Genomic DNA, 13,777 nt, shown 5'->3' with positions numbered 1-13,777 from the left:
TTTTCTATAAGTGCAGTGCTGACACTTACCATTGGACAGACACAAAGAAACATCCCAAGCTCTGTTTTCCCAGTATGCTTTCATGTGCTTTCTATATGCAAAGGTGTGTGTGTGTGTGTGTGTGTGTGTGTGTGTGTGTGTGTTGGGACCCTCTCTCCACATACCAAGGAAACAGTTCTCCAGCAGTGAGGCCAACTGAGTGTCTTCAATTCTGACACTATTAACCTGGAGTGTCAGATCCTACAAGTCTGTGCCCACTTCAGATGCAGCTCGCTCATCAATCAGATGTAAACTGTGGTTTCCATGAGCTCCTCTTTGGTTTGACTGATTGGCTAGAGTGACTCATGAAACTCAGGGAAAGGTGTCCACTGGTATATTACAAGGGATATTACAAATACAGAAAAATACCAGATGAAGAGGAGGATGGGTAGGGCAAGGCACGGGGAAGGATGCACAGGGCTTCGCTGCCCTGTCCATCAGCGTAGCACCTTCTGGGAACCCCTGCTGCCCTTCTGGGTACTCAGACAGTGTTCAGCTGTGTGAGGTTCTGGGAACCCATTCCATTACTGTGGCTTTGCTACGTGAGAATGACGGAGGAAACCACTGGCCAACTTTATCTTAAGCCCCTCTCTTTTCCCCTTAGGTTGGGGAAGTGGGGCAACATCCCAACCTTCTAATCTTACCATGGTCTTTGTGGTGACCAGCCCCTATTCTAAGGCTAACCAGGAGTCCCCAGCCATCAGTAAATTCAGTAGAATACAAAAACCTCATCAGTCACGGGATTCCAAGGGCCTTAGGACTTGTGTGCCAGGAAACTAGAAGGAAGACCAAATATATATTCACATCATCACACCCACCCCGAGGTCTTTCTTCAATGTCCCTTTCTGCTCCTGTTGCCTGGGGGTTCCTGCTATACTTCCTACTTGTCAGTTTGACATTTCCTAAAAGAATGGGCTGTAAGTGAGGAGGGAGTGTTCTCCCCTTCAGATCAATTTCCTTTGTTCAAGGCAGAAGGAGCAAATTTGAATTGCTCCAGGGGCAGGAAGTGATTGAAAGATACGCACTGGAGAGACAGTAGGGAGAGGTGGGGACGGCAGAGCAGAGCACTGTGACTCCAAAAAGACAACTTCTACTATTCAGGTTCCGCTGGGTGGTGTAAGTGGGAAAATATTCCCATGTGACCTAATCTTCCCATTTTTCTAAAGCCTCCAAGTTCACATTTTTTTTTATGGTGAAATTTGTGAAATTTTAAGATTCTGCGTGGGCTGAACTAAAATATCTGCAGGTAGATCTGACCCGCAGTTTCCAATCTGTGATTTTTTAGCCATCTCCTCATCTTTGACAAAACTTGCGAAGCCTATTGTAATTTAAATGTTTAAATAGTCCTTGGTGTGAAATCCTGGAAAATATTTTTTTCAAGGCTGAATGTATTATGTATACTATTTTCCCATCGTCCTCAAGATAACTTTTTTAAACTTTAAAGAGATGAAATTCGTTTTATAAAAAAAATATTGCCAAGGGTATTGTTTCTTCTCATATTTAGAAGCTAGAAGGAAAAAAGGGAGGGGGAGAAACTCGTGAAAATAGAAGGGAGGCCACCAGGAAGGAGACTGGAGCAGAGAGGGACAGGGGGAGTAGTGGGGAATAAAACTGACCAAATTATGTTTGTGCTTGTAGAATATATAACAATGAATCCCACTAATATGTACCAATTAAAAATTTTAAAAAATAAAAAATATTGCCCAGCACAGTGGTGCATGCCTGTAATACCAGTGGCTTAGGAGGCTGAGGCAGGAGGGTCATGAGTTCAAACTCAGCCTCACCAACTTAGCAAGGCCTTAAGCAATTTAGCAAGATCCTGTCTCTAAATAAAATATAGAGAAAGGGCTGGGGATATGGCTAGGTGGTTAAGTGCCCCTGGGTTCAGTCTCTGGTATCAAATATATATAGTCTTTAATATAGTATGTAACTTTATGTTTTAAATGTTTAAGCATTTTCAAAAGGGCGTGACCTCCCCAATAAAATGCTGGGTAGCAAACCTGTGACTGAACACTAAAATCAGATTCATGTACCCAAAGTGCAGCAACCAACCAATTACTGAATGCCGATGCTTAGGACAGGGAAAGTTTACTCAAGGAGGTACCTACTGAGAAGGTGGGGGATCCTCACCTCTGCCTTACTCCAGCAAGCACGAGGGACCTAGGGAAAAGGGTACAGAAGGAAGGATGGGTGTGGGCACTGGTAGTTTAACAAGTTTTGATAACGTCAGTATTTTCAGAGTTCTTGGTGCTAAAGGACAGCTGGTAGGCCACTGAGCAATCTGTGGTCCTGAAAATGGAGCATGTAAATCAGCTTGTATGACAAAGATTGCAAGGTTATCAGTTGGTAATTATAGGAATGGCACATTTTCTATGATAATCCAAGCTAAAAATTTTATAGATCCTTAAATAATTGGCTATAATGTCTCCTGACATGTGGGTAAAATTATATGGCAGTGGATATGAAAGAGAAACCACTGAAATCATCTAATGCAAGTCATCTACTTTACAGCCAAGGAAAGTGAAGTCCAGATGGGGAAGATGTGTTTATCAACATGGCACAGTATTGAGCTAGGGCCAGGGCTGGAATCAGGATGGCACCCAGGTCCCTTGGCCCCCATTCAAACATGTCTTTGTGCGTCTATGTATGAGATAAGTTTATGTCATTGGTACTGTTGATTGAGATATGAAAGTTTCTGTTTTGATTATGATATCCTTATATTATTTTATCTAAAATTTTGGATATAAACTGAGGATGTTGGAGTATTCTAATTCCAATATCTAGGAATAGGAACAATAGGAGGAGGCGTAGATGCTGGCAACTCTCCAACCTTCTCTGCTCCATAAGTCGTTTAACATAAAGCAGATACTTTTTGAAGAATGATGTCAGGATTTCTAAATGAAAATAATGTTCATTCCCAGCCTTTCTAGTGCCTGGAAAGGTTTCTTTTAATACTTTGGGTTTGCATTGAGCTGTCATAACACCCCTGGTGAATGCTCATGCAGGACTGACCAGGGTGACTTCAGGAGCACTGTGACATGGAAGAAGCTGAAATTGGTTCAGAGACACAGTGTCATGATACCAGTCAAGGACCTTCTTTGTCCCAGAAAATTGCTCGTTTCATGATGGAAAGTAAAAAGCAATGAAATGCAGAAGGATAAAAATCTTATTTGTTAAGGTTAACAAATTCCTTTAAGCATGTCTGGGATAACCAGGAGCAAAGCTTTGGCAAGTGTGACACAGATTAGCCGTGACTGTGCTCAGAGGCACTGGAGGGAAGAAAGCTGGGCTGTGGTTTTCTTTGCTGCAGGGAGGGAGGTAACAACTTTCCCTCTTAGGTTTCAGTTTCTTCATTTTTTTCAATTTCAATCTGCAAAATAACACATTTATTTTCTGTTTGCTCTAACAAGGGAAAACATTCAAATTGGAATACCATTGTTTTGGGGCACTTAAATGGAGTTGGGAGGCTACTGTTAATCAGATCTCAGATACTTCTGCAGCTGAAAATTTGAACTGGGCCACAGTTATACCCTTCTCCCTTACCCAGTATCCAAGCTGACTTATCAGGACTGAGCCAAATCAGATTCCGGAAATAATATTTGTTACCCTCTGCTGACTTTAGGACAATGGACCCACCGATTCTGCAAAACTAACAGTGACTGAGACCAACACTAAGTTTTTTTCCTTCCTTCCTTCCTTCCTTCCTTCCTTCCTTCCTTCCTTCCTTCCTTCCTTCCTTTCTTTCTTTCTTTCTTTCTTTCTTTCTTTCTTTCTTTCTTTCTTTCTTTCTTTCTTTCTTTCTTTCTCTCTCTCTCTCTTTCTGTCTCTCCTTCCTTCCTTCCTTCTTTCTTCCCTCTCCCTCGTTCTCACTCTTGCTCTTAGCCTCTTTCTCTTTCAGTACCAGGGATTGAACACAGGAGTACTTAACCACTGAGCCACATCACCAGCCTGTTTTTTAGATTTCATTTTGAGACAGGGGCTCACTAATTTTCTGAGGCTGGCCTTGAACTTTCCATCCTCCTGCCTCAACTTCCCAAGTTGCTGGGATTACAGGTGTGCACCACCACACCCAGCTCCAAATACTTTTCTTACAAGACAACTTCTTTTTCAAAAAGACTTCTTGGGGCTGGGGTTGTGGCTCAAAGGTAGAGTGCTCACCTAGCACATTCAAGGCCCTGGGTTCGATCCCCAGCACCACATAAAAATAAATAAAATAAAGTACAAAAAATTATTTTTAAAAAAAGACACTTTAATTGCTAGCACCAATCATAATTTCTAACAAGTGATGTAATTTCCAGTCCCTTTGTGGTTTAAAGCTGTAGAACAACTGCTATTTTGTAAAACCTTGGAGCACAGTTTTAAGACTGCTTAAAATTGTGTTTTCCTGGATTACAATTCTAAGTAGCCCCTAATTAATGGGTGTAATTTTATTTGTTCTCTTCTAGGTTGATTTTTGTTCTTGGTCAATAACCACCTTAGAACAAGTTCATAGAATTCAAACTTTATACCTAATCTACTTTCTTAGAATCTCCATTCCAGTTTGTTCTGCTCTTTATGCCCCCTGGGTGGTGTTCAGGGTGTCATACATCATCACCCGTAGCTGTTTTCTACAGCCTACAGTATTTTCAGACATCTTCCAGTGTCACGGAGGATTTGCAATTCTAGCATGAAATACCAGATGTGGTAGGCTGGATAATAGCCCTCTGAGATATGCAGCTCTTAACCTCTGAAACCCGTGCATCTTACCTTCTATTATTCAAGAGGCTTTGCAAATGTGACCAAGTTAAGGTGGCAAAAATTACACTGGTCTATTGAGGTGGGACCTAAATCCAATCTCAATGTTCTCCTAGAAAGGGGCAGGAGGGCTCTGATTAGTCAGTAGAAGATGGTTAAAATGGGCTGCTATTCCTACTCTGATGAGTGAGGGATGGTCCATAAGCCATGAACTAAATAAAGAATGTGCGAAGGAATGCATGAACGCAGCCCTAGAAAACCAGAGGAGGCAAGGAAACAGATGCTTCCCTGGAGACTCTGGAATGAGCGGCAGGACCCTGCTGACACCTTGATTTAGGGCCAGTGAAATGAATGTTGGACTTCTGACCTCCATTAGTGTAAGCATATAAATTTGTGTTGTTTTAAGCCACAGAATTCACAGTGATTGATTACAGCATCCACAGGAAAAATAACTTATAGGCTATTCTGGTTATCAGGAATGTTAGTCAAGAACAGTTAGAGAAAGAGAACAAAAAAATCAGGATAAAATTAAAGGAGAGGATTGATGCTAATTCATTTTTAAAATCTCACTGAAGTGGATGACTGAGCTTTTAGAAAAATCACAAATGAGTAGAAAATCCAACGAAAGCATCAGGCACCCTTTTCCTGGTTTTCTCCGTGTTTGCACTGTAACAGAGACTCAAAGCCCGCTTTCCTAAAAATAATGACTGTCACCTGGGCCTGCAGCTGCTTCCTTTGCGACCTGAAACTTTTGGGTCAGATTCCTGCTAATCATTAAGAAGTGTCCGTTGAAAAACTGGTCCTACAAGGTTGATTAGCCCTGAATTTACTCCACTCTCTTGTCCCTCTTTAAAGCTGAAAGACACCAAGATAAGAGTCACTAAAATTATTTTCAAGATTCCAGGAACAGTGAGTCTTGTAGGCAGATCACCCCCATGCTGAAGCTCCTCTCTGTAACCTGAGCCAGGGCATAGGAGGCAGCTCCTCTATTCTTCCCAGTGTGGCCGCACTGAGTAATAAATTCCTTTCTTGCTTCTCCACCACTTTTCTCTGTGATTGGACTCTGTTTTTTTTTTTATAGTAAGTCAATAATATTTTATCCAATAATAAGAGGATGAATCGTATGCAGGGACTGAGTGGAAAATAAAAACATTGTGTCCAAGGGAAACAATAAATATGAAGGTCAGTGTTGCTGCCTACTTGTGTGCAACCTGATGCTTTATGAGGGACATAAACGGCTAGTGGGCTATGGGTGGAGGAAAAGTTTATCAGGCAAGAAAAAGGTAAGAGATTAAAAAAGATTCACAGCCATTCCCCCCCCCCCCCACTGATATACTACATCGATTTTTCGTTCCCCAAATGTATGGGAGGACATCGCTGCAAAAGTGTTTACAATAAATTTACTTCAGTTTTCCCACTTTGCTTTATTATTATTTATTTTTCAAGTCAAATGTCTTTTTTTCACAAATACAATTAAAAAATGATTTCCTGTGAGATTCTGACTTAAAGTAGATAATACAAAGCAATTGAACAAATAATTGCAAATACAAAGCAAGTGAACGAATAATCCATTCCAGATGCGTTTATAAACAAAGCTGGGAGGGACCTAAAGCCCTTTATCTCTAAAAGAGCAGAGTGACCGTCTCTGTCCATCCTGTTAGAGATTCATGCATGGCCTTGCAGGTGGTGAGGAGAGACGATCCTACCTGGATGGTGTTTTTCCTCTGACTGGACACTTGGGGCAGCAGGTGGCTGCATCTGGTCTGTTGGGATTCCCCAGAGTCCTGCCTCTGGCCTAGGCACCCAGGAGGGTCAAGGCTGATAAGGACTGGGAGAGAGAATTCCTCACCTTAAGGCTCTGCACCTCTTCACAACCATGAGCCTAGCCATGACTGGGCCCTCAGTGCACTCCTTAACCTCTCCAATCTGCTCTTCCATAGTTCACAAAGGACTGCTCTGCATGCCTCAAATCCCCGTCCCATCACACTTAGAAAGTGAATTTGCCTCCCTGTTCACACACACAAAATAGCAACCGTCAGACATTTTCCATCTCCTGTCCCCCAAACTATACTTCCTTTCTTCCTTACCCCTTCTCTTTTCCATCTCTTATAATGGAAGGCAAGTGCTCGCTGCTGTTGGAAGTCAATCCTTCCATCTCTGCTCTAGATCCCTTCTGGCCCTATCTTCTCGGGGACCTTATCCATTGATTGTCTCCTTTTTCTCTTATAAATCCAACCTTCCCCGTTTCATCGGCCCCTTCCTATTAACTTCTAAATATGTACTTCTCTCTCTCTTTTTTTTTTCTTTTTTAAACTCCTCTTCAAACTCAAGTCTACCTTCAGCTTCATCCTCCTTCATTTCCCAGGAAATTTCTAGAAAGGAAAATTTTAACTTCTTGGTTCCACTTTCTTCACCCTTTATTCACTCTTCAAAAGAATGTGACGTGTGTCCCACCCACTTCTCTTTCCTCCTTACTGAAATTGCTCTTGCTGAGGTCAACAATAAGCTTCTTACTGTGAAATTAATTACCAAATATTTCTATTCTCTCCTAATCCCCCTTATTGTGATTATACCCATGCATCAGAGAGAACATTTGGCCTTTGTTTTTTTGGGATTGGCTTATCTCACTTAGCACAATAGTCTCCAGTTCCCTCCTTTTACCCGCAAATGCCATAATTTCACCTCTCTTTATGGCTGATTGGTATTCAGAAGGAAGAGGGAGTGGGAATAGAAAAGGTAGTGGAATGAATGGGACATTACTTTCCTGAGTGCATATATGATTACATGACCAATGGAATTCTACATCATGGACAACCAGAAGAATGGGAAGTTATATTCCATGTATGTATAATATGTCAAAATGCATTCTATTGTCACATATAACTAATAAGAACAAATAAAAAATTAATTACCAATTGTGAATATTTAATCTGTTAGTTTTTCAATATTTGACCCAGACCTAAGGAATGTAAAGATCATAGCTCCAAGAAACTAGAAAAGGCACAGAAACAGACGCTTCCTCCTTTACCCTTTTATCCCACCTCTAGCCCCATTTATTCAGTCTTTTCGTAAGCTCCTCTTTATCTGATCATCCCTTAAGCAGCTTTATTATTGCCTTTGGGCTGTTTTCCTTTTTATTCAATATAATTCTATAAGTGATTTCCTGCTCACTCTTTCATTGCCGAAGTTTCTGTTGGCTTGTGAGCCAGGAGGTGATAAGATGACACTTAATTTCCAGACGAGATGTTCTCAGCCTCAGCTGTACTCACTTCCTGCTAGAATTTCCCGTAGGTAATTCAAAATCAAATGGGTGAAAAGCAGCAGTCAGGAACCTGTGCCTCCTCCTGCATTCCTCACCTTAGTGGACAGTGCCAAGATACTCTAGGGATCAAAATTCTGTCTCCCTTAGGAATACATCAAACCATTCTCTCCTTCTGTCAAATTGACCTCCTAAATAGGTCTCCAAGGTAGTCATGTCACCCCATTCCTATGGCTCAATAACCCACACCCAGGTGCACTAGAATCTCTTACTGGTATTATGGGCTGAATATTTCTGTCCACTCTAAATTCATACGTTGATGCCTGATCTTGAACTCTCTAGTCTATGGTATTTTTTATGGCAGCCCAGGAAGACAAAAACTCCTAGATTATCACAGTTGCCCCTAACAGAACACCCGCTTTCCTTTCCCAAGGGCCAGAGAGATCTTAAATAGAAATCTGATCAAATCCCCGTCCCATCACACTTAGAAAGTGAATTTGCCTCCCTGTTCACACACACAAAATAGCAACCGTCAGACATTTTCCATCTCCTGTCCCCCAAACTATACTTCCTTTCTTCCTTACCCCTTCTCTTTTCCATCTCTTATAATGGAAGGCAAGTGCTCGCTGCTGTTGGAAGTCAATCCTTCCATCTCTGCTACCTCTAGTGTACCTGGAGATGGGTTATTGAGACAGGGTCTTGCATCATTGCTCAGGCTGGCCTTGAACTTCTCATCCTCTTGCCTCAGCCTCCCAAGTGGCTGGGATTGCAGGCAAGCACCCCTGTTCCCAGCTACTCAGGACTAATTCTGTTGCTAGCAACAGAAAATATAATAACCTAGTCCAATTGGGATAAAGAAAAGAAAAGTGGGGATTTATTGGTTCATGTAATTGAAGAGTTCACAGGTGGTTGCCTGTAAGGCTTAACCCAGACCTCAGGACCCAGGTGCTCTGCAGCTCTGAACAGTGCTTCTGCTGCAAGAGCTTCGTTTTAAGGCTCTAGGTGGTACTCCTAGTAGCAAAAGACTCACATCCTCACATCTAGCTCAAAAGGGGAAATGACTTGCAATGTTTGCATTCAGTAAAGGCTTAGATAAGCCGATAGATGAGACTCAGCCTGAGGCACATCATTCCTGCACTAATCATCTTACTTAGGGAGAGTTTGTGTTCTGGTTGGAGTATGTGGACTGCACAAGTAGATTCAACAATTGGGCTGTAATTGTCAGAGGATGAATGAAAGGATGCTCATTGTACCAGCTACCAATTTACTGTCTTTCTGCTCCAAATGCACGAAGTGTTACTGGAGTTGAATCCTCTGAACACCTCTCATTATCCAGCTGGCACAATCTTGAGCTTTGTCTTTAGAGGGCACTGGAGGCACATTCGGAGACGAAGGAGCTTCTCTTCCTAATTTGAGTGTGCCTGGCTCCTTCTTGTGTTTTAATGATGCAGTTTCTAGCATGCAAGACACATAATGACACCCACCCATCAGAAGTTTTGCTTCTCAGTGCTGTGCTGTGTTTTCCTGTTCACCAGCCTTGACCTGCCAGCTGTGGTCCGGCTCTGGACCAGTGCAGCCAATGACTTCCTCCACTCTCCAGTCGACCACAGCCATGCTTCCCCCAGTGGTGGGAGAGAGGCTCCCTTCCATGTTTGGTCTTTCTTGGGGTATCATAACTCACACTTACTGGATTCTTTAGACTTCTCTTTTATTTCTTCTCAGTAGTTAATCCCCCTGTTAATAATAAGTTAATAATCTTCTATATTCAGTTTTTCCTGTTCCAATTACTGATGTGCATTCTGTCTCCTAAATGGACCCTATCTGATAAGCTCATATTAAAAACATCTTCTCTAGAGGTATAAATATGTTGATTGCAATGATATCTATTATAATGCAAAAACAGAAGCAACCTCACCATCATGCAAATGACAGATCATTCACTGGTGAAAATGTAATTGTGAAAGTAAAATTAAAAAGTAATGGGAACAACCACAGAAAGATAGATTCATGACTTGAACATGTGGAAGGATTTTAAAAAATAAGACCAAAAAAGCAAAATGCAAATTAGTGTGAAGAATTTATGGACTCAATTATATCAAAATCAAGGATTTGCATTCCATGATTGATGCTGTAGACAAAGTTAACAGACAGATAGCAACTTGATGAAAGATGATACCTATGTCTAAAACTGAAAAGAATATTATAATACAGAAATAATTCTCATAAATCAAATTAGATAATCCAATCACTAAAAGGGTAAGAGAACTGAACAGGCAATTTATAATAGAAGAAACTTGAATCACCACCTCTTCTATTAGGAGATGTTCAAATCCACTGGTAATTGGAGAAATTGAAATTAAATGAGACGATGGGTTACACCCGTCAGATTAGCACAAATAAGTAAGAAAATCATACACATGAAAACCTTAATTGGTGAAAATGTGAAGAAATAAGAAACTCCAGGTACTGCTGGTGGGTGTGTAGCCTGGTGCAACATCCTGGAAAAAAATCTGGCTAAAGTTAGTTAAATCAAGTATGTGTCTGTCCCTTCCAAAAGGTCTATGCCTCCCAAAACTTTTCGAGTTGTCTGTGAAATGAAACAATCATAAATGCTCATTGAAGCATTCTGTGGACATTGGAGCCAGCAACCCATTTTATCTACCACTGTGGTACAGTGGAGATGGAAAATGTGATACAGTGGAATGCACATTCTGAGATCTATTGCAACAATTAGAAACAGCAGAGCTTTGACAAAGCTCAAGTCATCACCACATCATGAATAGATCTTAGACACATAGTTTACTAAGTAGTGTAATCCAACCAACCAACCAACCAACCAACCAACCAACCAACCAACCAACCAATCAAAGTGTCTGTGTATAGCAAAACAGAGTTTATGTGAATTAAATGTATGCACACATAACCCTGAGTCTATTGTGAGGACTTAGATTCAAGGATGCATGTCAAATTCATAAGGAAGGAGGTCTGCAAAAACTGGAAAGGGAATGGAATTAGTGACTAATGAAGAATGAATCAATATTGAAGTTGAGGCCTTGCACGGATAAAAAATTAAGTACAATTAATTCAACATCAGATTCTTTTAAAAAGGGACCTCCTATCTCAATTCCTCTATAATTCAATGCTCTTCCCTTTTTAGTTAAATTAAAAGCAGAGCTTTCTATTCTTTTGCTTTTTAAAACTGGTCCTCTGGAGAAGTTGATAGCTGAAAAATTCAGTGTTTGTAGAACTGATTTTTACACTGGATGAAAACAAATCTAAAATATTGCCTATAAAATATTTGCTGGATTGAAACTTGTGTTTAAGCTCCCTGGACCCCGGCTTCCCCTACTGCCTAAGAATCTCTAATGAGACCTCTAACTGCTTGGCATTTGTGCTGAGTCTCTCCTACAATTGTGTGATGGAAAAGAATGAGTCCTAATGGGAACAATAAATGTTTTAATTTTATGGGAAAAGCATTAAAAGCTGACATTTGTAATTTAATGTTAAATGCTTTTTGCTTTTTTAAAATCAGAGATCAAAGCACATTAAAGGTTTGTGTTGTATGTGTGGGTGTGTGGGTGTGCACGCACTCGTGTGTTTGTGTGTTTTGAGTGAAGTTGATGGTGGCAGTCTTTATTTATATTTTGTTGTGTAATAAGCTTTGTTTCTTTATTATGTGTCCTACCAGTTACTTTAGTTCTTAGCAAACAAACCTCTTTAGAGGATGGCTGGGTATCAGCTTGTCTTGGCTTAGTGACTATTTCTGCCTAATTTCATCTGTGACAGTGAAACTACACCAGTTAGGTAACAGGAGACAATCTATGTTACCTAATGCCTAATCAGCCTAGTAGGAAGAGGCAACATTTAGATTTTCTGGAAAATTCTAAATGGACTTAGAGTTTAATTTCTTTTAAATAAAGAACAGATTTTTCAAATTCAGAGTTAAGATATAATAGTTTCAAAAGTTTTTCACTAATCTTTATTTTTGTTGTTGGGTTTTTTGGTTGCTCTATTTTTTTTATTTGTATGTGTATGTTAGTTCTACAGAACAGTGGGTTCATTGTGGTACATGGAAACAATACGCTTGGATCATAACCTCCTCCCTCCCCCACCCTCCTTCCCAATAATCTTTCTACTAATTTCTCTTTAAAATATGGACCCTTCATGAATTTGCATGTCTTCCTTGTGCAGGATACATGCTAATCTCCTCTGTATCATTCCAATTTTAGTATATATGCTGCTAAAGCCAGTACTTGCTAATCCTTTAAAAATAGTAAATCTAGAGTCTTTGATGACTGTGACATCATTAACATAAAGGGGATATTTTACTACCCCCATGAATCCCTCTTTATTATTTTTCAATTTGAGTTACCTACTTCTTAGATATTTGATTATAATTACTTATCTAAAGGGAACTCTCCTCCACCATGTTATATGAATGAACTGGATTTTTTTCACTAAATGCATATATATATATATATATATATATATATATATATATATATATATATATATTTGACAACAACATGTAGGAAGTACTTTGAGTTTTAAAAACTTCTATTAGATATTTATCCATAAATGTTTATCAACTTAAAGGTCAGATAATTCTAACTTAAAAACTACAGTGTAAGATCATTAGCAATTTTTCTTACACTATGTGTGTGTGTGTGTGTGTGTGTGTGTATAAACATTCACACATGTGCATGTGCATATTTAAAATTGAAATACGTTCTCAGAGTTTATCTTTTCAACAGCTTGTTACCATTAAACCACCAACCTATAAAATAAGGGAAGAACCTAATTTATTATTTTTCTAACATTCCTTGGTGTTGTAACCCATTTGTCATTGACTGTTAAGCCCACTGTGCCTTCCAATGTGAATGGATGTGGATCTAAATCTCTCTTGTGGGGTTGGGGCTGGGAAGACCCTGAGAGGTGACCCTTGAGAGGTGACCAGGACACGGACTATTTGGCTTCACCTGATTACGATGGGGTAGATGTGTTGAATGATTACCTGATTGGGAATTTGTAGGAGGGTTTTCTATAGGAAGCAGAATGTTGGGCTCAGAGATTGACCACTGAGGTCTCCTCTAGTAGTGAGTCAATGGAAGCCGTTTGGTGAAACTGGATTGTTAACTATTTCTAACCAAGACTTGCAATTCTTTTTCAGATGAGAAGAAATATGGAGGTATGATCACAGGTGGCAATTTGCTCTCAAGTGCCTCAAGGCACAGAAGGAGTTCATGAGGCAGCTCTGACAATTGTAGCAAGCAGTCTCTTCCTTGGAAAGGCTGCAAAGAGTCACTGTACCCATTTGTGCTCCATCAGACCAAGTTGGCAGGGCTGCAGAAATCTTCCATGCTAGAAAGTAGCATAGGTGTGAAGGACAAGGTTTGCTAAAGCTCCCACAGCAACCAGCATGTGCAATGGCTGCTGGATCTTCTAATAGCTACACATCTGTTGGTCCATCAACCACAATAAGTCAGAATGCCTGCTGCTGAAAACAGGTTCTTATAATTATTACCCAGGGCCCTAAACTTCCAGCTTATGGGTTTTAGGATTAATCCAGAGAAAACCAATGATTTTGTTTGCCTGGGTTTATAGCCATGGTTATCTTGGTTAGCTATTTATTTTGGTTTCATGATTTCCCCCTTCTTCTTTCCATTCTTTCTACCTCCTTTTCCTCTTCTCCTCAATCTAGAAAATAGAGAGGGTGCTTGGAAAAGAGAATACTTGTGAAAGAAG

The 13,777-nt window shown here is 40.3% G+C and overlaps 1 non-coding gene across 1 annotated transcript; it reads right to left on the bottom strand.

Moving 5' to 3' along the window:
• Window positions 1-12,178: 12,178 nt before the first annotated feature.
• Window positions 12,179-12,285, bottom strand: LOC113187822 (U6 spliceosomal RNA). Its single transcript, XR_003301464.1, has one exon. It is a non-coding gene; the product is annotated as a U6 spliceosomal RNA (small nuclear RNA).
• Window positions 12,286-13,777: the final 1,492 nt, after the last annotated feature.

Source organism: Urocitellus parryii, chromosome 14 (genome assembly GCF_045843805.1).
Source record: "Urocitellus parryii isolate mUroPar1 chromosome 14, mUroPar1.hap1, whole genome shotgun sequence".
Taxonomy (NCBI): Eukaryota; Metazoa; Chordata; class Mammalia; order Rodentia; family Sciuridae; genus Urocitellus; species Urocitellus parryii.
Note: the sequence above shows the minus strand (reverse complement) of the source record. Positions and strands in the feature narration are given on the sequence as shown.